At 33.0% G+C, this 26,386-nt stretch overlaps 1 protein-coding gene across 1 annotated transcript in view; it reads right to left on the bottom strand.

The window, feature by feature from the left end:
• Positions 1–26,386, bottom strand: part of LOC149139503 (glutamate receptor 3.3-like) — a 93,375-nt gene that overhangs the window by 7,427 nt on the left and 59,562 nt on the right. The window lies entirely within an intron of this gene.

The raw sequence follows: 26,386 nt of genomic DNA, 5'->3' as shown, positions 1-26,386 counted from the left end.
CGGGCCTCTGGAGTTGTTTTTTATTTAATCGTTGACTTGCGTCGGAACAGAGAGGTCCACTACTGAACCATGACGAAATTAGGAAACGAGAAAGAGGCAATGCCGAATTTGAACAGAGCATAATGCTCTCAATAGGTGTAATTTCTTTTTACTCGCTGTCATAATTTCTGTTTGATAGGGAAAAGCATTTTCGACGAAAGCAGTTGATCTGATTAAAATTAAAGTATTCACCAGAGTTTTCAATCATTGTGTTGAAGTAAATCAACTTTATCCCGAAGTTGGAAGTTTTCCAATTGACTCTGAAATTGTGTCCACTGAGTGTTGTGAATCAACTATTGTATCTTCACAGTTGGCAATTTTTCTTCGTCTCGCTACGGTCCACCAGTTGCGCTTCCTCGGATAATTTAGGTTTTCGCGACGTGGATTAAGTCCTGTTCCAATCGCCGAAAATCGAAAAAAACGCGGTGGTATGATCCACCCAAAATGCCAAAAGAGTATTGTCGATATGTAGAGAGAGCTTAAAATAAACACTAGTCAATCGCAAAGGACACGAGGCAACATTGGAGAACAACTATGGCGAAAAAGAGCATAATAAAATAATGTGTATGGTGACTGGTCTAGAGAGTATCAAAAATCTCTGAGGCGTTGTCTAACAAAGCCACAGTTTGGCCAGATGGGGAAATTATAGTTGGAATTTGTGGAGAAATGGTAGAAATGGACTAGCACTACCAAAACTTTAAAGCTTCATCGCTGGATTTCCAACAATTTCAGCCCGACATTCTCAAAATTGTGTAAAAATTTCTATTATTTTAAGAACGAAAAACGTGGTCTCATTAGAGTACAAAATGCTCAGTTGCACCGAGCAGAAACGGACACCACGGAACATGGAAGAAAAAACAGGAATATTTATGTTCTCATATCCATAAATTCTATCATCTCCCTATCAAAAGATTCTCACAAACTAACAACTCAAGGGCTTCTTTAGGTAGGCTATCATAAAAGAGTGCCCAAACCAATATTTATCTTTATTTTCCTATTTGGAATTAGGAAAAAACTTAAACTTCGTTAAACCGTTGTCTCTTTCTACTTAAGCAAGATATAGAAGCCTAGAAATTCACCCTTCTTATTTGTTCCTTGACCATGGGAATATACAAAATGTATGTAGTGATGTGTTTTCATAAACAAAACCACCGCAATGCCACACATAATAGGTTTTTTTGGAAAGCTCCATCAAAAAAATCCCTCGGAGGCTAACTTCAAAAGCGCACGACTATAAATTTGTTTTTTTCATGTTATGTTTTACTTTGTAATATTTGGCCATCCTCAAATAAAAGCATTAATGACCTCCAACTAGATGTCTTATTACTAAGGACACTTGGACATTTGTATTTCCTTACCACCAAACTAAAAAGCCAAACTAATGAAAGATCTTTTAAGCTTAAAACGAACTTATTATAAACCGAAGATCTTTTAAACTTGAAACAAATTTATTATAAACCCAAGACTAAGAGAATCCTAAAACGAGTAAGTGTATAGGTATATAGATATACATTTCTTTATATTTTTTTAATTTTCCATTTTTATTATCTATTTTATTTTAAATTTGAACTTTGATTTATAAGTTTCATATACAAAATTTTCATATCTCATCAATATTATAATTTGCACTTTTTTATTTTATTATATTTAAATTAAGATAATTTATCTATTATTGTTGGGCAGTTGGCATCGTCTTAGTGAGTGGTGGCACTTGGTATGTTGGCATTGATGACAACCAGACCAGCATTGATGAGCATGTTGATTCAAGGGGAGTCTCGTGGTTGCCGCGGTATTCTCTAGAGAATAATCATAGTAGTAGGCTTAATGGAGAAGCCATAGAAAGATGATTATGATGGATGGGAAGTCACGGACTTTGAACAATATCAGGTCTCAAGAGATAAGATCAATACTTCTTGAAAGTGGCACAGTAAGAAAGTTCCTAGAAAGTTCTTTCCAATGATATTTCGAATCATGCAAATGGGCCCCTATATCAAAAGTTATGATTAGCGAAAGTAAGGACTTTGAAGCCCTTAGTAGCAGAGCCCGTAACGTTGGAACGCTCGGAAACTTGGAGGTTTATTTAAAAGTGTTATATGATTGTAGTGGGCAGAGGTAATGGGAACCCAAAAGCCCAGAACCCTGGAGGCTTATTTAAAAGTGTTACAAGATTACAGTGAGCTAGGGTAGTGGGAGACCCAAAACCCCAAAATCCCGGAAGGACCGAAACCCCAAAGGTTTATTTAAAAGGTGGTCTGGGATGGCAAGAAGTCGAGCTAGCATGAGACAATAGTTAAGAAATCATCAGTTGACAAAACCCATAACAGAAATTGCCTAGAAGTTGAAAATACAAAAGCAATTTCAATGGAGTGTTGGTTAAATAGTGTTAAGAGACAATGCGTGTTGGGAGTTGACAGTTTTGTAAAAAGATGAAAGGTACACTCAGGTCCAGATTTTGCAGTGGTTTCATGTATTTTGGTGACCAAGGGCCTTCGGGTTATTAATAAAGCAAATCCATTGTGGGAAAGAATTTAAAGGAGTGCAGGCCAAAATTGAAGGAAAGGCGCCAAGGATCAGGGAAAATTTTAGGGGCTAATGTTCGCCCAGTGGGCTAATTTTCCATGATTTTTCCACAAAAAAGATTCGCCAATTTCCAATTTTATAAAAGACGATTCGCCCAAATTTTAGAATATAAAATTATTTTACCTTAAAAATCGCCAACATTATATAGAGACTATATATAAAATAATTATAAATTTGATTAATTTTACAAATATATCAATAAACATTTATAATTTTCATATTAGGGATTAGTGAGATTCGCCAATGTTTTAAACTTCAAGAAAATTTTCCATCCTTAAAATTTTCCTTGCCAAGGATAGTGCACCTTAGTGGGTGAGTGCTCGGAACCGTGAAAGTTGATAACTCTTGTGAAATTGTATTTAACAAAAGCTACAGGTACTAGGGCTTCCATGATCCAACTCATGTAGTGGCATATGTTTAAAGGATGAGTCGACAAATTCGGTCTATGTGTCATATTTGGCATTGTTTCACTTTTATGGATGAGTCAACAACTCTAGCACACATTTTAGAAAGGATGTATGAGTCTGCAACTGATAGTGAATGCCCATAGAGAGGTTGGTGACGTTTAATTAATGGCGATTGTAAAGTTTGTCCCATTCTTAAGCAAGTCTCCTGTGATAATTACATACATTCCACCTGGAAATAAATGAAGAGAATTTCTCTAAGACGCCAACTCAGTAAATCTATGGGATATGACAGATTTGTGATGGCACTGCAAGGAAGAGAGTCATGCCTTCATTACATTTAGGTATCTGACAAGTAGTTAAGAAGGCATGGGATCCTTGCTGGAGTGTTTAGGATGAATAAGTGATCTGTGTAGGCTAAATTCAATGAAGGTTCTTGTTGAGTGTACAGGAAAGATTGAGATTAAATTCACAGTATGGAGAATCCATAAGAGGCCCATTTTTATATTTAATAGAACTACAGTGGCATCACATTTTTTGAAGGAACAACATAATTTAGTGCCATGTTGAAACAAACTACTATGTACAAAGCAACAAAGATAAAAGAAACAACAAAGACAACATGAAGGACTGTAGAGACAACATTTTTCCTAGCAAAACAGTGGAGTGTGGTTGCACAAAGTGGGGAATGTAGAATTTTTTTGAGTTGCATGGTGCATCACTGTGAGTGTGAAAAACAAAAGGGCAACTAGGGCCAAGTTTTAACTTAGATATAATGTAGCAGAGGGTAATGACAAGAGCTAGTTGAGTAGCAGAGAGCACAATTCAAAGGAGAAATGTAGAGCTCAAGGAAAGGAGATGGTATTCCAGTAGATCGGATTTATGTTTTTGTGTATATGTATCAACCTTTCTTTTCAATTTAAAAATTTTATGAAAAGTAGGACAATGGCTAGAGTAGGTAGTTTCATGTATTCATAAGGGGTTGGTGCCTCTTGGCAAGTAGGAGCTTGCTATGTGAAGGGGTTTGGTGCCTCTTGTGAGTGGGCGCTCACAAACAAATTGATGTAATTAAGTAGGTGTGTAATTTAGATCATAACAACAAAAAAAATTGAGGTTTTATCCCTTTAGTTTTACACATAAAAATATTGGTGCCAATATGTGTTTGATGTTCTTTTGATGGATTTTCTGTACATATGAATGACTTATCTTGTTATTTGTTTACATATTAGTATGAATGAACTCACAAGTAACTGGAAGTAGTGAAAAGAAATAAAGTTTTGTTCTTAAAATTTTAAGAACCTCATAGTTTCTTATTCAAACCCCCCCTCTCAATAAGTCCTTATTCCAACAATTCGTATCAGTACTAAGTTCTTGCAGGTACAGTTTAACTACTAGAAGGTAGATCCACAAGGAATTATGTCTAGGCAAGACAGCCAGGATGTTTACTCCAACAAGATAACTGTCTTCGATGGGACAAATTGTGTTTTTTGGAAAGTTGGGATGGAAGCCCATCTTATGTCTCTAGGGGTTGATGTTTGGAGCTTCATGTTGATATATTATAGTGTTCCTAATATCCCTCCCACAAATGCAAATAGTAAAATGGTGTATGGAAATAATGCTAAAGCCAAGAATGCCATTCTGTTTGGCCTTAATCAATTTGAGCTTGTAAAAGTTATGCATTATAAGTCTTCCAAGGAAGTGTGGGTGAAGCTCAGTCAAAGTCATGAAGGATGTGACAAAGTCAAGTAGGCCAAACTTCGAACCTTCAAAATCATGTTTGAAAGCTTAAAAATGAGTGAAGAAGAAAGTATATTAGAATACTTCCTTGGAGTCAATGAAGTAACTAATATGATTAGAGGACTTGGTTAAGCCATCAAAGAATATATAATTGTTTTGAAGGTATTAAGATCTCTGCCTATGATATTTAAGGCCAAAAGATCTTCCATTGAAGGGATGTATGATCTGAAGAGTCTCAGAATTGACCAACTGCGTGGTACTCTCACAGCCTATGAGATGACAATAGGAAAATATAACTTTGAACCAAAGTAGGCAACTTTTAAGGTGTCTAAGAAGGATAAGGAGCACCAAAATCTTCAATATTTTTGTAGTTGTGAATCTGATCAGGAGTTGGCTCACCTTTTCAGGAAACTAAAGCGTGGCTGAAGAAAGCATAAAGGGAAGCATCCCTTCGAATTCTTTGGTTGTGGAAGTGTTGGACAATTTTCATCCAAGTTCCCTTAACAAGGAATAATACAAGATAGATATGATCAGAATTTCAAAGGAAAAGCTCAAAAACATCAAAAGAAGAGACCCTCTAAGAATAATGGTTTATTCTCTAAAGAGGATAGCTAAATTGTAGAAATGGATAGTGAAAACTCCTTAGAGGATGAGTCAATTGAATGGTTCCTAATGGAATTTGATGTAGACTCCAAGAAACAAAATATTACAGACTCTGAAGAAGAAAAATAAGTAGTAGTAGTGAACTTTGAAGGAGAACTCATCATTGCTCCTGATGAGTTAAAGAAGGCCAAAAGAAAGAATAGGAAACTAAAAGAACAACTACAACATGTTGAAGAAGGTATCTGTAACTCAAACAATGATGAATTTGTTAATCAAAAAGAAAAAATTGAAGAAAACATTAAAATTAAAGACAATTTAGTTCTTTGACTAGAAGAAAAACAAAAAACATGTTAGAAACTAACATGCATCTAAAGCAGAAGATGTTAAAAGTAAAGAAGGAGATGATATTAGAGACATGGAAAGAAGAAATTATATTCCTAAGAGTCCAACTAGAAGAATTTAAGTGAAAATAATAAGTCCTTAATGAATTGACCCATGAATGGATGAAAATTATAAGAGTTTCGAGACAAACGTTGACTCTCTAAGAATGGATATTGAGAGACTGGAAACCGAGAAAGGTGTAAATGAAAAGTTTGCAGAAGGGACAAGAAGGCTAAATCATATTCTCAGCTATCAAAGGTCTCCATAGAACAAAATAACTATGGGATATTCTGGTCCACAAGAATATTATATGAGGAAGATGAACTTCAGGTCCATAGGATTTGAGGAACCTAAGAGCTGTCGAAAAGTGCATCAAGAAAGAATTGGAGAAGATATCAATGTAGCAAGCAAGAGTGTAACCCTCCATTGGAATAATAATTTCAACATCTCAAAGGAGTCATACCAATGGAGAATGAATCAATCAACAAGACAACACAGGTATCATCATGTGCAAACTCATGAACCTTCCAATTTTAGCTACTCTAATTCATTTTATGGTCATTATTATAAGTTTCCTATCTTTGGACATAAGTTTGTTGATTGTATAAGAGTCAAAGTTGAAAGAGATAAAAATTTCATATACAATAAGTTTCAACATTATATATCTCAAAAATATCACTCTAAAAATAAAAATTCATTCTTTCCCTTAATGAATGATGTTGAATGCTTCAAATGTAATAATTTTGGACACAAGCTCAGGGAATACAAAAGAATATTTTATTACTCATCTAGGACGTAGAATGCTTGGCATCCAAATTTTCAAAAGGGTAAGAAGAATTGGAAACGTAAGTCTGGAAAGAGCATGGAATGTGGAATTGTTATGTTGGCAGATGATCAAGAAAACATATTGTATGTGGGTAGTGGTTGTTCCAATCATATGACTGGGGATAAAAGTAAATATATTTCTATAAAAGAAAAGAACGTAGGGAACAATGTCATGTTCGATAACATTGCCTTAGAAAAAATTAAAGGCAAGGGAATAGTGAGTCTTGATGAAAAGACTAATGCTAAAAATCTTCTTTATGCAGAGGATCTCGAGCACAACTTACTTACTGTAACCTAGATTTGTGCTAATGGCTATAATATGATATTTTGATCCAAATATTGTGAGATACGTCATGAAAATAATGGAAAGCTCGTGGGAAAGGAAATCATAACTTATAATAATGCGTATGTCTTTGATGACTCTAGAGTAACCTATTATTTGAGAAAGACAAATGAAACCTGGTTATGGCATAGGAGGCTTGGTCATATGAACTTTGAGTGTATGATAAAAGTCAGCAAGGTAGGAGATTTGAGAGGATTTCCAACCCTATCAAAGCTTGATAATTCAATATGAAAGTCTTTTCAATTTGATAAGCAGACCATGACTCATTTCAAGAAAAAAAATCTCTTCATCTAGTCCACTAGAGCTAATTCAAATAGATATCTATGGCCCAACCAGAAAAAAAATCCCAAGAAGAGAGATATTTTATGTCTCTTATTGATGATTTTACTAGAGCCACAGGGATCATGCTCTTAAAAGAGAAATCCAAAACGCTTAAAATTTTGAAGGCATGTAAATCTCAGGTAGAAAATGAGGAGGATCTAAAGATCAAATTATGAAGATGAGAGAGAGGAGGATAATACACCTCAAGAGAGTTTGAATAATTTTGTGAAGATCATGGCATGACAAGACAATAATTTATAGCCATAACTCCACAACAAAATGGAGTAGCTGAGAGAAAGAACAGAATAATCAAGGAGATGACCAGGGCTATGTTGGATGAAGTAGATGTACCTCATACCTTTTGTGTAGAAGTAGCACAAGCAACAATCTATCTTTGAAACAAAATAAAACTCAGACCCAATAGTGATAAAAATCCCTATGAGTTGTGTAAGGGGAGACCCGTGTGAATAAAACACTACAAGGAGTTTGGGGGTAATTTTTTTATCAAGAAAAATGATAAAAAAAGGTTGGAAATTTGATTCGCGTGCTGACACGTGTATATTTTTTGGGTACTCAACCCTAAGGATATAAGTGATACAACAAAATAATAAAGAGAGTTGAGGGCTACATTGATATAGTATTGGATGAAGTAATGCAAAAATTCAAGTCTTCCAAAGGAGATATGAACTCAGATGGATAAGAAGGTTGAACCACCAAAATCTAAGATCAAGTAGAAACAAAGGCATATGATCAAGATGAAGAAACAGGTACAACACCAAGGTCCAAAACTCCCTCAAGGTATGTACAAAAACAAAATCTAGACAATAAAATTATTGGTGATCATATACTTGGGGTTCAAACTAGGAGAAGGTTTCCCTATAGCCCAAGATGCGTAAATCTAGCTCTGTTATCTTAGATTGAGCCTACGAATCTGAGTCAAGAAAGTGAGGATAAATCTTGGAGTAAGGCAATGACTAGAGAGCTAGATCAAATCACGAAGAATGACACTTGGGATCTTTTTCGAAGACCCAAAGAAAAAAATGTAATAGGCACCAAATGTGCCCTCAAAAATAAGCTAAATGATCAAGTTCAAGTGGTTAAGAGAAAGGCCCACTTAGTCTGCATAGGATATGCCGAAATTGGGGATTATATTTTGAAGAAACCTTGGAACCTTTAGCAAGATTAGAAACTATCATAATGTTTCTTTCTTTTTCCATTCACATAAACATCAAGGTGTATCAAATGGATGTCAAGTCAACATTTCTCAATGAGGATCTGAAAGAAGAAGTTTATATTGAGCAGCCAATGTAGTTCATTCTCACTGAAAATGAAGGATTTGTGTGCAAATTGAAGAAGGCCTTATATGGACTCAAACAGTCCCCGAGAGCCTAGTATGCAAGACTAGATAGATACCTCCAACAACAAGGCTTCGAGATGGGCACTGTAATCAATAATATGTATATAAAATTTGAAGATGACCACTTACTAATTCTGTTTGTGTATATGGATGACATAATATTTGGTAGTGATCTCAAGCAGTTGGGACATCAATTTGCAAATTGCATGCATACTGAGTTTAAAATGTTTATCATACAAGAACTGACCTTTTTCTTAGGATTAAAAATTTGTGACTCAAAAGATGGGATATATATATCTCCCAATCCAAATACTTACCACAAACCATAAAATTTGGATTGGATGATTGCAATTAGGTTAGCACCACTATGGTTACAGGATATAAGTTATGAAAAGAAGATGAGACACAGAAGATAATAAAATTTTCTATGTATCGATTACGGGAAGATTTCTATATATCACAACATATTGATCAGATATCATGCAAGTGGTAGGCCTAGTAGCCAGAATTCAACCATACCCCTGTGAAATTCATGTCCTTTTTGTCAAAAGGATTTTTAAATATCTGCAAGGAACAACATATTATGGGTTGTCGTATGCTAGGAGCCGAGATTTTAGATTAAATTCCTGCACTGATGCTAATTAGGTAGGTAGTATTGAAGACATGAAGAGAACATGTGGTGCAAAATTCTTCTTGGGAAACTCCTTAGTGTCCTGTTTCATCAAGAAACAAGAATCCATTTCTTTATCAACTGCTGAAGTAGAGTATATTGTAGCTGCCACTTGTTGCTCACAAATTCTTTGGATGAGGAAGACCTTGAAGGACATTAAGGTAGAGTTGAATTATCCAATTCCAATCATGTGTGACAACACTAGTGATATCAACCCCTCTAAGAATATTGTCATGCACTCAAAGACAAAGAAAATTCCTATCAAGTTTCACTTCTTAAAAGAACATCTTGCATCTAGCGTTGTTTGTATTGAATATGTGGCCACTAAAGAGAAACTTGTAGACATATTTACTAAGCCACTTGCAACAGAGATCTTTGCGTATCTCTGAAAATAGATAGGAGTTGTGACTCCTCCTCCCAAATTAATAAATTACAATGAGTTTTGTAAGCTACTCAAATTAATCGATTAATTGAAGAGTAGGCTTTATTATTTCAGGGGTAGACTTTAGAAGGATCATTTTCCATTGATGACAAAGGGGGAGAAGATTACAAGTGCTAAGGAGAAGAACAATGATGAAGGAAACCATTCCTGGTTTAAGAGGAAGCTTAGTGTGTTGTCACTAATGCCAAAGGGGATATTGTTGGACAATTGGCATTGTCTGAATGATTGGTGTCACTTTGTATGTTAAAATTAATGATAACCAGAACAACAGTGAAGTTAAAGTAAGAAAATTTTGGAATTAATAAGAATGCTAATTCAAGGGAATTCCTATGGTTGCTGCATTGTTCTGTAGAGAATCTACATAGTATCAGGATTGGTGGAGAAGCCATAAAAATATGACTATGATGGCTAGGAAGTCCCAAACCTTGGAGGACATCTTATCTCAATAAATTGGCTCAGTTCTTCCTGAAATGGACATAGTTGGAAAGCTCCTAGAAATATCTTTCCAACAATATGTGGAATCATGCGAATGGGCCTCTAGATAAAAATTTGTGATCAACAAAAGTAAGGACTTTGAAGCCCTCAGTATCAAATCCCAAAACCTCATAATCTATGAAGGCCCGGAATATTGAAGGTTTATTTAAAAGTGTTATGGGATTGTAGTGCGAGGGGGGTAGTGGACACCCTAGAACCCTCGAGGTTTACTTAAAAGTATAATGGGATTGCAGTGAGCAAGGGTAGCGACTCTCCCGGAACCCCTAAAGGCCCAAAATCTTGGAGGTTTATTTCAAAGTGTTACAGGATGATAGTGAGCCGAAGTAGCAGGAATCCCACACCCCAAACCCTAGAAGGCTCGAAAAAAATGAGTTTTATTTAAAAGGTGTTTCAAGATGGCAAGGAGCCTAGTGAGCATGGGAAAACAATTGAAGAATTAGCAGTTGATAGAAACTGTAACAAGAATTGCATAGAAGTGGAAAACCTAGACACAATTTCAATGGAGTGTTAGGTAAAGTGTGTCGAGAGCCAAAGAGTTTGCTAGGAGTGGAGAGTTTTGTCAAAAGACAAATGATGCACTTAGGTCTATGTTTTGTGGCAGTTTCATGTACTAAGGGCCTTCAGGATATTAATAATTCAAAACCACCACGGGAAAGAATTTAAATGAGTGTGTGCCAAAATCAAAGGAAAGGAACCAAGAATAGTGCACCTTGGAAGGTGAGTGCCTGGAAGCCCATAAATCTTATGAAATTGTATTTAAGAAAAGTTATGGGTACAAGAACATCTAGGATCCGACTCATGTAGCGGCATCTGCTTAAAGGATGAGTTGGAAACTTTGGCATATGTGTCATATTTGATATTCTGTCACTTTTATGGATGAGTTGGTAGCTCCAGTGCACAGTTTACAAAGGATGTATGAGTCGACAACTAATAGTAAATGTACACAGAGAGGTTAGTGTCGTTTGATTAATAGTGACTCTAAAGTTAGTCTTGAGCTTAAGCAAGTCTCCTCTGATAGTTACTCGCACGCCACCTAGAAATAAATGAAGATAATTTCTTGAGGACATCATATCAGTAAATCTATGGGCTTTGACAGAGTAGTTCAACTTTTGCAGGGAAGAGAGACATGCCTTCAGTACACTCAGGTCTCTAATGAATGGGAAGCCTTGCTAGAGTGTGCAGGATGACCAATTGATATGCGCAGGCCAAATTCAATGAAGGTTCTTATTGAGTGTGCTGGGGAGAATGAGATTCAATTCACAGTATGGACAATCCAGTGGTGACCCATTGTTATATTTAATAGAGTTTTAGTGTCCTAGAATTTTTTGATGGAACAACAATAGATAATGTCATGCTGAAACACACTATCAAGTACAAAGTAGCATAGACAACATGAAGCACTATAGACACATCATCGTTCCTAGTGTAACAAAGGAAAAAAATAGTGCAATGATGTTGTACAAAATGGGAATGTGGAATTGTTGTGAGTTGCATAATGCAGCTCTGTGAGTGTGCAAAACAAAAACATGAATGGAACCAAGTTTTAAATGAGTTACAATGTAGTAGAGGGATGAGACCAGAGTTGGTTGAGTAGTAGAGAGCGCAGTTCAAAGGACAATTGCATAGAGAAGGGAAATGAGTTGGTATTGCAGTTGATCAGATTTATATTTCTGTTTATATGTATCAACCTTTGTTTTCATTTTAAAAAATGTATGGAAACTAGAATAATGGCTAGAGAAAGTAGTTGCATGTATCCATAAGGGGTTGGTGCCTCTTGACAAGTAGGGGTTGAGATCTCTTGTGAGTGGGTGTTCACAAACAAATTGATGTAATTAAGTAGGTGCTTAATTTATATCATAACAACAAATAGATTGGTGGTTTTCTCCATTTGAGTTTCCATGTAAAAAAAATCGATATCAATATTTGTGTGTACATATAAATATCTTATCTTGTTGTTTATCTATATAGTAATATGAATACGCTCAGAAATAAAAATTTGTTCTTAATCTTTTAAAAACTTTATCATTACTAATTCACCCCTCTAAATAATTCTTTATTCTAATAATTATTATAATTTATTTTATAATTAATATTTTTTTTCTCTTTTAATTTTATTTCACTTAATATATTTATCAATACAACAGGAAACGACCCTATCCAATTTATTTATTAATACAACAATGGGTACCCCTATTTAATTTATTTATTAATGCAGCAATGACACCCCTACTAATCTAATGGGAATAAAAGCCCAAAGTTTATGAATGTGTAAATTATATTTAATATTTTCTCTTTCCCTTTTAATTTTTTTTCACTTAATATATGTATCAATGCAACAAGTAACGCCCCTATCCATTTTATTTATTAATACAACAATTGGTGCCCCTGTTTAATTAATTTATTAATGCAGCAACTGATACCTCTAGTAATCTAATGGGAATAAAAGCTCAGAATTTATGAATGTGATTCAGAGATACACATAAACTGCAAATAAACCAAATCTCCAATCTCTTGTAAGTAACATAAACCACCATTGGTACCACCCGTTAAATAAAAAACGTAACCCTTCGGCACATAATGCAAATCCAATCACATCAATCAACGAAGTTATGAAAATAATGAATGAAAGAGGATGGAACCACTTTCCCGCAGTATACACTCATCATTCGAGGGTTGCGTATATATACTTTGTCTTGCATTTATTCAAGGAAGAATATGCATATATGCATTGCTTTACATTCAAAAAATTAAAAATACATTAAAAAAATATACCATTTAATATATATTTTAATGTGATTTATTATATTAATTTTGTTTCAAGGAAGTTTGGTAGCAGCTTTTATATATATATATATATATATTAAATGATTAATTAAATTTTGAATTATATTTTTGAGTTTTATAAAAAGAATGACATGATTATTATTATTATTATCAACATTTTAAGTTCAAAATAATTTATTCAATTTTAAAGATTACTAAATATCTTTAATTTTATTTTTATAAAAGAATTAATTAAGAGAATCATTTTGTTTTAGAAGGTCAAGTAGGTTGGACAAATAATTAATATTTTGAAATTTACATTTAATCTAACTATAAATTAGACAATTTAAAAGAGTTTTTTTATATTCAACATTTTTAGTATGACAAAGGTGAAATGCTTTTTTTATTTCATAGTAATTGGAAAATTGACTAATATCAAGTTTTGTTGTGAATTTCATGAGAATTTGTTCATGTCTTAATAATGCTTATTTTCCTCTCTAACGTAGTTAAGATAGAGATATTTTTTATTTTCAAGATTTTGGCGGATCACATTTTATAATATCATATTTACTTTTTCCCTCTAACTATTTACCTCCTCATAAATTTACTTTTAACATATCCTTATTCTAGGAAATGATCTCCTTCTATATCTTGTAGTGGTCTAGCCAAAACCAGACATCCTTATGCCATCCTTATTGAGTTCAAGGTGGTAGTTTTTCCAAGAGTTAGAAATAATTAAAAAAAAAACATCCCATCTTTCAAGGTGCTTAACCTCTTCTTAGACATAAGATACTTAGTCATAAGATACTTAGTCATAAGATACTTAGTCATACTAATGATATTAATGAGGGAAAAGCTTGCTTAGAGGAGAGGATACTATAGGTATTTTGTTTAATCTTGAGGTTGTAAGTTATATAATGTTTTCAATATATTTTCTATATTCCACCACAACTCTCTAGAGATATTGCATCCCCAAAGCTTATAGCCATATAAAATAAAAAAGTCACAAGAGTCTCAAAGAGGAGTTTGTTTTTATCTCATATCTAAATATTCAATAACTTACAATTGATTTCAAACCCATAATAAACATTCCATCCTAAATTTATCATTTTGTCAATGATATAATTCAAATTGATCTTATTAAGGATATCACATATAGGATATTTGTATGAAGGAAACTCCTCCAATAGGTTGTTTTCATAAATGACTGTATTACATGTAACATTTCTAGATTTAATTATCAAGATATTGTTTCTGTTAGTATTAATAGTCATACACGAATTGGAGAATAAATCTCATAAAATCCTAGGTGGAAGATATTGTAAGGACTCCTCACCAAAATAAAAACAAGTGATTACAATACAATTGAGGAGGAGCAGGCAAAACCTGCCTATTTCAAACGCTCTTCTAGCTTATCAACGTGTATGCCAAAAAGTGTAGCAGAAAAGGATGTCCTTTCTTCACTTTGATATTCGAGCTAAAAATTTTAACCAAACCTCAATGATTCTAAACTTGGCAATAATTCTCTCATACAAACTTGTCACAAAAACCTTCAAATCAAGATGCACCATTATCTCTTCTAGCCTCTTTGAAAAACTTATCTAACAAATAATATCAAAAGATTTTCCAAAGTAAATGAAACAACATAAGAAAATTGATATACTATTCCCGCACTTCTTTAAAATGACCGTAAGAACAACAAAGTCGTGCCACACTTCTCCAGAATGATAGTAAAAACAACAAAGTGGTCACTAATTTAATGATATATCCAAAACCAAATTTAATCTTTAATTCTTCTATCATGATTGTCTACCTAAAAACTAAAAAACTAAAAAAAATAACACAGGACTATTCTTAATATTCTTTTAACTAAAAAAATATTTTATGCGAATTATATATATATAAAAATAAATAAAACTTTTAAAATTTAAAATCTCATAAAAATTTAAAACATACATATAAAAAATTATACTCTATATTGAAGATTAATAAAATAGATTGAGGATTACTTCGTTATAGTGTATTTGATTCTCTATTAAATTTAAATGTTATAGATAATAATTATCATGTTTAGTGGTTATGGGTTTGTTATTTTTTAAATAATAATTAAAATTTAATAATATAATTATTAATAAAACTGTAGTTTTATATTTTTAAATTGAATAGTTTGATATAAAATTAAATGAAAATTTTGAGCATAGTTGCATGTTGTTTTATTTTAATAATAGGAAATATATCATAATTTAGATAAGTGAGGACAACTGTCATATTTGGGAGTTTAAGAAAAATTATTACTCATTATTATTCAAAGAAAACTATGCCATTATTTGTGGTTTGTAATGAAACAAACTTTCACTTTTTCAAGATGTGAGATGATATGTTTCCTTGTGTACAATAAATCCAAGCTCATATAAAAGTAAAAACATTTTAAAGTTGTAGAGAAGCTTAATGACTGCCACCCAAATTAGAAATTATACTAAAAAAAATACATATAAAATGTTTATGTCCAAATCAACTTAGAATGAAATGTGTATGTGTTGAAAACTATATTACTCAAATTGGAAATTCTATTCCAAAAAATGCATATAAAATCATTACGTCCAAATTAACTCAGAATGAAATGGGTATGTGTTGAAAAATATATTTTTTAATAATGTTGAAAAATAAATATTGTTTTTTAAAATTAAACATTCTAATTTATATTGGTCAACATTAAAGTAATAGTGGGAAATAGGGAAATCTACTACTATTGATATGGACTAAATGTTGGAGCAAACAATCTCACAGTGGAAAATAAATAAGCATACATAGCACAAACCAACATAAAAAACACAAAGATTTTAACGTGGTTCACCCAACCAATCTGGGCTACATCCACCAAATAGAGGCATCGGCAATCTTATTATTTAACAGGAGATTACAACACATAATTCCTCACACCCTCTCGGCTCAAACGTCCTCTACAGGCTTACATTTTATAGTTGGGAGTAGAAAACTTAATAATAAATTCTCTCACAACAAATATAGGAAGCAATAACTCCTCCTCAGGAATAACTTGAGCTAACTTAGCAACAAATCCTATTGTTGTCACATTCATGAGATTTTTCCCAAAATTAATTAACAGAAAATCTCAACAATCTCCACCTTGACAACAATTAGCCTGATACCTTGTTCCTTTATTATTTTATCTTTTATGCAAGCCAAGAGAATCCAGACACCAACGTAGCTTGTCTAACAAAACTAGTTTCATGAACATGTCTGCACAGTTTTCCTTTGTATTCACTTTTTCAAGAGAGACTCCCCTTTCGGTGATAACCTGTCTTACAAAATGGTACTTGATAGGTATATGCTTTGATTTACTATGATAGGCCAGATTCTTAGCCAAATGAATTGCACTTTGAATATCACAAAATAACTTGATGTTGTCCTGTAACCTACCAAACTCACCAAACAAACCTTTCAACCAAATCGCTTCTTTGCAAGCATGTGAAGCAGCTATGTATTCTGCTTCAGTAGTGGGTAAAGCAACAATGTTCTGTAGCTTTGACATCCAGCTAATAGCTCCACCTACAAGAGTAAAGACATACCCTGATGTTGACCTTCTCTTATCCAAATCACCTACAAAATCGGAATCAACATATCCGCAAACAAATTCACTACTCCTGTTATAAGTGATACAATAATCACTTGTGCCTCTCAAATACCGAAGCACCCATTTCACTGCTAACTAGTGTTCTTTTCCTGGATTTGCCATATACCTGCTGACAGCCCCAACTACATGTGAGATATCTGGTCGAGTAAAAACCATCGCATACATCAAACAACCTACTACATTAGCATATGGATTTCGAGACATATATTCTTTTTATTCTTTTTTATTAGGACATAAACTAGAAGAAAGCTTAAAATTGGAAGCTAAAGGGACTAAAACAGGCTTCACATTGTTCATACCAAACCTCAAGAGTATTTTTTCAATATACTTCTGTTGTGATAGCCACAGCTTATCATTGCTCCTGTCTTTGAAAATATCCATGCCCAAAATCTATCTTGCTGCTCCTAGATCTTTCATATCAAATGTCATAGCCATATGAGCCTTTAACCTGTTGATCTCTATTATGATTTTGCTTGCTAAAAGCATATCGTCAACATACAACACTAAGATAATGAACATGCCATTACTTAATTCCTTAAAGTAAACACAATGATCATATTCACTTCTTATATAATTTTGACTCATCATGAAAGAATCAAATTTCTTGTACCATTGTCGACGCAAAAGCTTCAGACCATACAATGATTTCTTGAGCTGGCAGACAAATCTCTTGTTGCAATTTTGAACAAACCCTTTCGGTTGTTCCATGTAAATCTCCTCATCTAAATCTCCATGTAAAATTGCAGTTTTAACATCTAGTTGTTGTAATTCCAAATCAAGTAAAGCAACTAATGGTAATACAACTCAAATTGAAACAATTTTTACAATTGGTGAAAATATCTCATGAAAATCAATGCCTACTTTATGAGAAAAACCTTTTGCGACCTGCCTTGCTTTGTACCTATCCTCTATATCATCAACACCCCTTTTGAATTTGTAAACCCATTTACATCCCACAGTTTTTCTATCTTTAGGAAGTTCTACTAGATCCCATGTGCCATTCTTGACTAATGCCATCATCTCGTCCTTCATAGCTTCTTTCCACTTTTCACTTTTAGAACCTTCTACAGCTTCCTGATAGCATAAAGGTTCATCATCATTAGCAGTTAAAGCAATTGAAGTAACATAATCATCATACCTTTTAGGAGGACGTTTGATTCTTGTGGACCTCCTTAAAGATGTTTCTGGCACTTCCACAATTTGCTGATTATTATCTGTAGGAACTTCTTCATTATATGCATCTGAAACATGTTCATGATCTGCATCTGAAACTTGTTCATGATCTGCATCTGAAACTTGTTCATCTTGACTATCATCAGTATTTGAACTGGTTTCAAATTGAATGTGTTGAAGCTTAGATACATTATCCTGTTTCAATTTATCATCTACATATGGATTTTCAAGTGAAGATTCATTAAATTTAAGATCTATGTTAATGATGATATTTTGAGTAGTAGGATCCCACAATTTGTATCCCTTAGTCCCATCACCATATCCAACAAAGATATATCTTTTTGATTTAGGATCTAATTTAGAACGTTGATGTTTCAGGACTAGAGCATATTCATCACAACCAAAAAATTTAGGTTTAGAATAATCACAAGGATGACCTTTCCATACCTCTTGAGGAATCTTTCATCCTATTGCAGTTGATGGTGATCGATTTATCAAATAGAAAGCTGTAGAAACCGCTTATGTCCACAATTCCTGCTACAAATTGGCTTTACTAAGCATACTTCTTGCTCTCTCTAAAAGAGTCCTGTTTATGCGTTCAACAACTCCATTTTGTTGTGGAGTATATACAATGGTTTTATGTATTTCGATCCCACCGTCCTTGCAATAATTATAAAATTCCTTTGAAGTAAACTCACCACCATTGTCAGTTCTTAAATATTTAATGGTTCTTCCAGTGATGTTTTCAACTAATGCTCTAAACTGTTTGAAAACTGTGAATACACCAGACTTCTTCTTTAACATGTAGACCCACACTTTTCTAGAGAAATCATCAATAAAAGATACAAAATATGACGATCCTCCATATGAGGTTGTAGGAGATGGCTCCCAAACATCAGAATGGATATAATCAAGGATTCCCTTACTAGTATCTTTTCCAGTTTTAAACTTCTGCTTGCTTTGTTTCCCAAATAGAGAATGTTTGCATAAATCTAACTTAACAGACTTTAAATTAGGAAGTAACTTACGATCAGATAAAATCTTTAAACCTCTTTCGCTCATATGGCCCAACCTTTGGTGCCATAAACGAATAGAATTACTGCCATTTTTAGATACTGTAGAAACATGATCCGACTCTGTTCTTCCTTCTAACTGAAAAATATTTCCAACCTTCTTTGCTTTCATTAATAGTAAAATTCCTTTATAAACTTTCATTACTCCACCTTGAATAAAATTTTTATATCCATTAGTGTCTATTACTCCTAGTGAAATGAGGTTTTTTCTTAATTCAGGTACATGTCTTACATCAATTAGAATTTTATTTGTCCCATCAAACATTTCAAGCTGGATGCTTCCAATTCCCACAATGTTACATGTGACATCATTTCCCATGTAAACTACTCCATCATTGATTGATTTATAAGTTTTAAACCATTCTCTATGAATGCACATGTGATTTGATGCACCAGAATCTAACAGCCAACATTGATCATGATTAGACAAAATAACTAATAACACTTCATCACTCATACCTGAAATGGATGTCGAACCTGTATCTGTCGTGTTTGGTTCTTTCTTCTCTGCCGAAGAGTCTTCTTTGGATGTTTGTTGTCTCTTCCAACAGTCCTTCTTCAAATGTCCTGATTTGCCACAAAACCAGCACTTTACCTTACTCTTCTTCCCTTTCAATTTTGAACGCGAGTTGTTGTTCTTACTGAAGCGTCTTTCTTTAGAACGACCTCTGACCATCATTGCTTCTGATGTAGAAGTTTCTGAATTTGACCTCTTCCTTGTTTCTTCGGACAACAAAGCTCCAACAACATCATCAAATTCAAGGGTTTATGATGAACTAAGACTTATAGAAGTAACAAAATGATCCCATGACTCAGGCAATGAGCATAATAAATTTATAGCTTTATCTTCTGATTCAAATTTTACTTCTGTACTTTCTAATTGCACCAGGAGAGTATTAAAGCTATTCAAATGATCAGTAATAGATGTACCTTCCTTCATGCACAAACTGTACAACTGTCGCTTCAGAAGAATCCTATTGGTTAAGGATTTCACCATATACAACTTTTCAAGCTTTGTCCACAAACGAGCAACAGTTTTCTCTGACACGTTGTTAAACAAAACATTATCTTCCAAACACAATCGAATCCCACTTAGTGCTCTTTCATCCAAGTCACTCCATTCATTATCTTTCATGGTGTAAGGCTGTTTGGCTTTTCCCAACAATGCCTTCGCCACGCCTTGTTGTACAAGTAAATCATACATCTTCACTTTCCAGATCTCGAAGTTGTTTTTTCCATTGAACTTCTCGATCTCAAAACGAGCACTTTGAGTTTTTGCCATGTTGTAACACATAAAATCTCCAATTCCAACTTTTAATAAATGAAGTTTTTGTTTAAAAAATGCCTTTGCCTTATAATATTATATAACACCCAATCATGCTCTCATAAAGACCCTTTCCCAAGCCTTAATAACAGAGATATGCAATCATATATATTGCTTTCCAGGCCAATGTAATTGAAAATTAAACCAAACGAAAAATCGCCTCACTATTTAGATGGCATCTTGAACAAAATAAACCATTTCGCTGATTCTTATTAGAGCAATTCGTGAAACATTTTAAGTTTCTAACAACTCACATTTTGTATATTCACGGATATGAAATTTCTAAAAAACATTTATGCCAATAAAAGTATCGGTTTCATTGAATTAAAATCTCTGTTCTCATCTCAATATTGTATTTCAACAGAAGAGCATTGAATTGGTGTCAAAAGAACGACATTTTAAACAGTTCAACGCTACCTTTCATCGCTCCAAATTTGCTGAAGTTAACAGTGCTTTGCCTAGCTTCATTTCGGTATTTGCAGAACCTCCAGCAGTTGACAACCTGGCCACACAGTTCAACGCCTATTCAATGCTGCCTGATCTCTGACACACGCGGTACTTCAATGCCTGTTCAACGTTGCCTGGTCTCTGTCACACGCAGCAATTCAATGCTTGTTCAACGCTGCCTGGGTCGCAGTCGTAACCAGCTTACACACAGACAAATGGACCACGGTCGGACAGGCCACAACACTGTGTATGTGCGCTGATTCAGAGTCACCGCCTGTCACACGCAGCAGACTTGGGCACAGGCAACAGTTCAAACCTCCAGCAGACTTGGTGCAGCAGACTTGGCGTCTCTGTCACACGTACCAACTCCACAACATTGCTCTGATACCAATTGTTGGAGCAAACAATCTCACAACAGAAACTAAATAAGCATACACAGCACAAACCAACATAAAAAAAACAAAGATTTTAACGTGGTTCACCCAACCAATCTGGGCTACATCCAACAAACAGAGGCATCGACAATATTATTATTCAACAGGAGATTACAACACATAATTCCTCACACCCTCTCAGCTCAAACATCCTCTACGGGCTTACATTTTATAGTTGGGAGTAGAAAACTGAATCATAAATTCTCTCACAACAAATATAGGAAGCAATAACTCCTCCTCAGGAATAACTGGAGCTAACTTAGCAACAAATCGTATTGTTGTCACATTCATGAGATTTTTTCCAAAATTAATTAACAGAAAATCTCAACACTAAAAAATTGATAATTAAAATGAAAAATAATTTCCTACTTCAAATAAATTTATTTTGTACTAAGTAGTGACTCTGCACATTTACATTTTTACTTCTACTTATTAAAGTGTCTAGGAACACATAAAATGGCCAAGTTGTATAAGTTGAAGTGAGAGTAAATGTTGATAAACATCAAAAACACTTACCTCATTGTACATCTCATATTACTAAGATTTAAATTATTTTTAATTATTACTATTAGTGATAATTACACATAAGGCCTTCCTCTTTTGAAAATTCTTATTGTCAAATAGACCATTTTGCTAAATAAAAATTTATTATATAAAATTGAATGTTATAAATAATAATGAGGAATTTATCATGGAAGAACTTATTAGAATTGAAATAATGTTAAATCCATAGGAAATTGGTTGGTGGGGAGCCACGTAGCACGAATCTAATCTTTTAAATTTATTAAAAGTAATGGACCATTTTGCTAAATAAAAATTGCTCATATATAAATGGATGCTATAAATAATAATGAGGAACTTATTATGCAACACTTTTTAAAATGGTCAACCTAGCCATTGTTTACATTTTTCATCTCCATTTGGCATTTGTATGTCTGTTGTCTTGAAATGGGTCAATTTTAACTTAAAAAAAGAAGCAATTACACATCCTATTGTAAAATGGACCATTTTTCTAAATATTTTTTTCTTATATATAAATGAATGTTATAAATAATAATGAGGAACTTATTGGAATATGAATAATCTCAAATCCCTAGGAAATTGGTGGGTGGGGAGCTAGGAATCTAATTTTTAAATTTATTAAATGTAATGGATCATTTTGCTAAATAAAATTTGCTTATATTATAAATAATAATGAGGAACCTATCGTGAAGGAACTTATTAGAATTGGAATAATCTCAAATCCCTAAGGAATTGGTGGGTGGGAGCCAAGTGACACAAATATAATTTTTTTAAATTATTAAAAGTCAATGCAACATAACAAATTGTGTAATACACTACAATTGTTGATAAACATTTCACCACATCACTCATGAAAGTATAAGTTTACATACAAAAATAAGTGCATATGTATATATTCTTATGGAGAAATAAGAATACATATATCCATTTTCATATATGAGTCAAATAACACAACATACAAAGATACACAATGCCACCTAAAAGGTAACAAAAAACATAAAAAAAATCAACCCCAAATTCATAAATGCATTAGTTGGATATTTCTTAGTTTTGATATTGTGTTCATAAAGATAAGACACCCATGTTCTCAAAGTGGGTCACTTGGAGGTCCACATTAACCAGTTATGAATTCTTATCAATAATTATTAAGTGGATGGTAAGGATTTAACCTCCATGAAATATTCTAGAATTTTCATAGTAGTATACACAAATCAAAGATTGAGATTTATCTCCAAAGTAGTTATGTCTTTTTTATCCTTTTAATTAAATTAATTAATTAAATAAAATGTTATATGAAATGGGTTATGGCTTTTCCGCCCATGGTATTATAACAAAAGTTTTTCGGCATGATATTTTATACTATTCTTGATGCTAGCATATTAATAAATATGATAAGATTTACATTCAATTATTTATTTTTAAAGATTTCTTTTAGGTGTTTAAGGGATTTTTTAGGTAGAAAAATATTAAATGTTTCACTGAAAAATTAAATGGGTTTGATTCTTTTTTTTTTCAACCAATTTATACCTAGATCATAACCTAACCATTTTTTTTATATAAAATAAAATATCTAAATTTTTTGTCAAGTTCCTATAGAAATTTGGGCTTTGGTATTTTTAAGATAACTAAGACACAAAATTTCTTTAACTAATTATGATAAAGTACCACCTTAAATCATGTTCAACCTGAGACGTTATTGGGTATTTTTTTGTTTAGGAATAATCATCCTTGACATCAAGACTTCTTAACTACTATTAACCTACATGGTTACCTGTTATTCTTGGACGCGCACAGGTTGCGCAAAAGAAACCGTAATTACTTCTAGAAAGATGAGAATGAAAGATTAAAACATTTAACGTCTCTAGGGCTAAAGATAGCCTATGGGACCTCTTTTAGAGTGCAAAACTTGAGAAAACGTATGCACCTCAAGAGATTTAATCCTGTTCAAAATGGATATGTATTAGTTCTATATATGCATATAGCATGTGTAACTTTTCATTATTAAAACTGTATTTTTGAAGGCATAAATGTTTACAATGCGTTGAAAGTTTACTTGGACACTTCGATTGTGTAAAATACACCACATAATTTGTAATTCCAACAACTCTTTGCTAGACAAAATTTAAATCTAAAATTAAAACTGGAATTAATGGTTTGAGGAAAATGACTCCAAATTAATTTAAATTTTTTAAAGGAGATAGTGAAATTTCTAAAACAAACATTCTTTATGCAGAATATCATGGAATGTGAAGGTCATGAAAGATGCTCTTTACTTGATGTCATTATCAACACACATTTTTGGAGCGAGGACCTATGGTATTGTTTCTCCTCATTACCTTTCATGTTATAGCTTGGATAGAATATGTATATAAGATTTTGACATAGTGGTATGATTGGAAGAAATGATTTAGCCACTTGGTTCGAGGACCTATGGTATTGTTTCTCCTCATTACCTTTCATGTTATAGCTTGGATAGAATAGGTATATAAGATTTTGACATAGTGGTATGATTGGAAGAAATGGTTTAGCCACTTGGTTCGAGTTACATCTGTCAAACATGCATACTATTGCAAGCCTAAACACATTTCCTCCTGTCCATCCTCCACCTTTTAGGTTGTTATCTTTCCTTTGTTGCAACATTTTTGCAGTAACATCATGGGCATGTTCAATTCCTTTTGTGTATCTTTGCACCTTTGGGGGAAATTGCTACATATAAAAAGAATTAATATATGAGTTAAGAATACATAAAATTAGAAAAACATGTAACACTATTATAGATATTCACCCATTTCGTTATTAAGATTTTTAGTTTACAAATAGGCTTTATTACAATACTATATTCCACTACAATGACTTACTAATGCCCAAAAAGCACAAATCATAATTATAAGACACTTTTCTAACTAATAATTTTAACTAAAAAAGAGGTTAAAAATAATACATATTATATTACAATTTTTAATTAATTAATTTAATTAAATAAGAAAAATAACATATAATTATATTTGAGATAAATTTCAACTTTTAATATTTCATTATTATTAAAAATATTAAAAATTATTTGATTAATGCTACCCTCCATTACATAATTAACTAAATATTTTGAATAAAATTTAACTAAATATTTTGAATAAAATTATATTTCAATAGTATCACAATAAATTTTAATTAAATATATTTATTTATATCTTATTTTTACCTTTTCTTATATTATTTATTTGATTATATAGTTTTACCGGGAGGGAAATTACTCACATGGAAAGAAAAACTAAAGGTCAATGATTCTAATTATAATTCTAAATTTTCAATTAAATTTGAAACAAAATCGAGTAAAAAGTAAATAATACCAACGAAAACCTAAAGAGTACATGAATCCACAGTGAATGCTATTTTCGTGGTTCACAATTGGCATTCTTCTGCTCATCCTGTCACTGGCCTGCATGGTAGTAATCGATACGTCGTTATCATGGGATGCCGTTTTGTTGTAGGTATTCCTTTGTTTCTTACGACTCACGATTGTAAAGAAACTGTATTAATTTTATATCCGATGGTTGACAGGAGCTGTGGCTCTTCGCTCTAGGAAGAGGCAAAGATAATGCCCATTTCCCTATAAAATATTATAATGACCAGGACTCTTCACTATTCAATTCCAGAAATAGTTCTCTGTCTCAAGAATATATTATCAGTTGGTCTATCATGAACTGACCATACTTGCAGGCTAATAATGTATATATCGTTATATATGATCAGTTTGTCTGTCGAACTCACCATACTTGCAGGATAATAATTTATATATCGTTATTGATGTGAGATCATTTTACTGTAGATATTGCAGTGTCTCATACGGCTTACCATACTCACAGAACTGCTTTCTCTTTATATGCTATGGGTAACAGCTGCAGTCGCTCTTGGAAGCTGTGACTCTTGAAAAAGGTAAAAGGCAATGTCTACTTCTATATAAAAAATTATCATTACCATGAGTACCTTTCAACCATCCAAAACCGGTTTTGATGTGAACCCTTTGGGGTAAAAGAAGCAATGAAGACCTTGGTTGATGAGCCAAAGCACCACTCTTTCGTCAAACATAAGCAAATTTAACAGATGAATAATGCCACAATAATATTGATGCTGTTGGCTTCCTGGGTATGGAACATTCCTGGAAGATTACATAACAAAATGCTGAATTGTGAGCATTAAAAACTATATGTGTCACTTCGCTAAAATCACAGAAATTGTATGACACAACATTCAGATGGTTCGTGGCCATTAACATAATGGCCGATTTTGGAATATTTGGAAATTTTTTAGTAAATTTAATCACCCACCAATATAGTTTTACATAGTAATAGAAGAAAAATATGCAGGACACAACAGATGGCTGGTCTTGAGTCTTACGCTTCACTCTGAAAATATGCAGGACACAACAGATGGCTGGTCTTGAGTCTCACGCTTCACTCTGATATTGGAGCTAATTTTTTCTGACCAAACCTTAATGATCTTAAATTTAGTGATAATTTTCTAATATAAATTTGTCACAACAACTTTAAATGATCTTAAATTTGTCAAAACAACTTTAAATGATCTTAAATTTGGCAATAATTTTCTAATACAAATTACCTTAAATTCTAGATGAATCATTATCTTTTCTAGTCATTTTGAAGATTGTTTCCTATAAATGATTTCAAAAATATTTCTAAAGTGAGTGAAAAAACACCAAAGATATAGTATGTTATTGGAACACTTTTCCACAATGATAACGAAAGTAACAAAATAATCCACAATTAAATGATATCTCTAAGGT

This window comes from Pinus tabuliformis, chromosome X (assembly GCF_031772625.1).
Source record: "Pinus tabuliformis cultivar Carrire ecotype Pingquan chromosome X, CPIR1, whole genome shotgun sequence".
In the NCBI taxonomy this organism is placed as follows: Eukaryota; Viridiplantae; Streptophyta; class Pinopsida; order Pinales; family Pinaceae; genus Pinus; species Pinus tabuliformis.
Note: the sequence above shows the minus strand (reverse complement) of the source record. Positions and strands in the feature narration are given on the sequence as shown.